General features: G+C 37.4%; 1 protein-coding gene across 6 annotated transcripts in view; it reads right to left on the bottom strand.

Moving 5' to 3' along the window:
* LOC106881988 (uncharacterized) overlaps positions 1-2,122 on the bottom strand; it is a 458,683-nt gene extending 456,561 nt beyond the window's left edge. For all 6 annotated transcript variants that reach the window (XM_089341023.1, XM_089341048.1, XM_089341081.1 and 3 more), the window contains exon 1: positions 1,799-2,122. The gene's annotated coding sequence lies outside the window, so the exon portion shown is untranslated. The remainder of the gene's footprint in view (positions 1-1,798) is intronic.
* Between the last annotated feature and the right edge of the window lie 378 nt (positions 2,123-2,500).

The following is a 2,500-nucleotide window of genomic DNA, read 5'->3' as shown; positions in this document are numbered from 1 at the left end:
AACTATATGTGCGTGTGTGTGTATGTAACTATGTGTGCGTGTGTATATAACTGTATGCGTGTGTACGTATGCAACTATATGTGTGCGTGTGTGTTAGCGCGAGTACGCATGTGTATTGTATGTGTGTACGTAACTACATATGTGTGTGCGTGTACGTAACTATGTGTGCATGTATGTAACTATATGTGCGTGTGTGTGTGTATGTAACTATGTGTGCGTGTGTATATAACTGTGTGCGTGTGTACGTATGCAACTATATGGGTGTGCGTGTGTGTTAGCGCGAGTACGCATGTGTTTGTATATGTGTGTATGTAACTACATGTGTGTGCGTGTACGTAACTATGTGTGCATGTATGTAACTATATGTGCGTGTGTGTGTACGTAACTATGTGTGCGTGTGTATATAACTGTGTGCGTGTGTACGTATGCAACTATATGGGTGTGCGTGTGTGTTAGCGCGAGTACGCATGTGTTTGTATATGTGTGTATGTAACTACATGTGTGTGCGTGTACGTAACTATGTGTGCATGTATGTAACTATATGTGCGTGTGTGTATGTAACTATGTGTGTGCGTGTATATATAACTATGTGTGTGCGTGTGTGTGTGTATGTAACTACATGTGTGCATGTATGTACGTAACTGTGAGTATGTACGTAAATATATTTATTTGTGTGCGTGTGTGTGAAATTGGACGGAGTAAACACACACACACATACACACACAATTCGATTCAAATTATTATTGCATTGTTTACACTAGTGAGTATCTAATAACAATGATAAACCATCATTATTATAGTGATGATGTTGATCTATTTTTGTGTACTATTAATATCGACTTTCTTCTTACTAACAACCAGCAGAAAATTTTTAAGAAACACTGAACATTAAGTTTCACAAAACTAACATCATATGTTTTTATCGCATAAACATAGGCGACATATATAAGTTTATTTTGTGCTTTACCATTTTTTTTTAAGGTAGACGATGAAGGAGGATAAGTACTGCCGATTAAATCAACCTCAATTCTTTAACTGGCACTTTATTGTATCTTCCCATCTCTCTCTCTCTCTCTCTTTTCTACACCGGAAAGGATGATAAAAGGCGAGGTCGATTCCCAGAGGGATTTGAACTCAGAACGTAAAGAGACGTAACTGAATTAAATACCGCAAAGTACTTCTTCTCGTCCCGAGATACTCAGCCATTCACCACCCTCAGTGACGGTAAGAAAAAAAGAAATAAAAGAGAAAAACTACAGCACCACTAAGAACAACAACAAAACTAGGGTGTGTGTGTTTTTAAAATGAGGGAGGTGCGTAGACAATTACCCCTGCCCCAGTACTTATCCGGTACCTATCTTCCTCGTCTCCACCGAAACCACTACGCTACCCAACCGGAAGGATGAAAGGCAAAGTTAACCTCAGCGGGGTTTTAATAATAATAATAATAATATTAATAATAATGTCTAACAAACCTTAAATAAAAGGGGAAGGTTTTAATCGTTTAAATAGACTCCAGTATTTCACTCATACTTTAAACTATAAACCTCCTGAAGGATGAATGGTAAAGTTAATCTCTTTAGTATTATAAGAATTACTGTATTTGTTTGTCACTAGGGCGACGAATAAAGGGGACATTAATTGCTAGGGCTGGTTTCAAAAATAAAAACGTAATTGTAAAATTGGTGGTCTTGCTTCACGCAAAATTGACCGTGAATTTTTTTTTTTAAAAATCTTTAAAATCAACAGTATATCAATAATAGCATTCGTAACAACAATAAGAAATCGTTTAACTAACCTTTTCAGCATCTATACATCTGTACATATGTGTATATATATATGTTGTTATTAAGGTAGAAAACTTCTCCCAAACGAATCCAGCGACTTACTGTCGATAAAATTTTGGTATTGTAAAAAGACAAAAAAAAACAAAACAAAACAAGCTTCGATGAAAAGTAGTAAATAATAGTAGTAGATCCAAGTGAGTGCTATGGAGCAAAACGTGTGTGTTTTCCTTCTCACTCCAACCAAGTAAAAAAAAAAAAAGAAAAGGCTTTTAACAACTATAACCAAGAACGATCCATCTACAAGCTGATCCGAAGAGCAGACACACTCTCTCTTCTTCTTCTTTTTCTCTTCCCCCCTCCTTTTCTGCCTTATACGCTCACTGCTCCTACTCCTGTTCCTGCCTCCTACTCTTGCTGTCTTTCTGTTTTCTTTCTTTTCTTTTCACTTGCCTCTTCGCTACTCCACCTCCGCTCTTACACCTTTTACACGCTGCCGCCGCCACCACCACCTGCACACTCACTCTCCTCTCTTTCCTCCTCTTCCTTCCACTCCTTCTTTCAGGCTTCTTTATTCCTTTCGTTCTGACTTCTACACACACACACACACTCTCTCTCTCTCCCTCTCGATATAATATATATATATATATATATATATATATTCTCAATACACACGTATATATATCACTATATCCCCCTCCCTCTCTCTCTCTCTT

The sequence above is a fragment of the Octopus bimaculoides genome, chromosome 2, assembly GCF_046866305.1.
Source record: "Octopus bimaculoides isolate indiv1 chromosome 2, ASM4686630v1, whole genome shotgun sequence".
Classification (NCBI taxonomy): Eukaryota; Metazoa; Mollusca; class Cephalopoda; order Octopoda; family Octopodidae; genus Octopus; species Octopus bimaculoides.
This window is presented reverse-complemented; position numbering and strand designations above follow the sequence as displayed.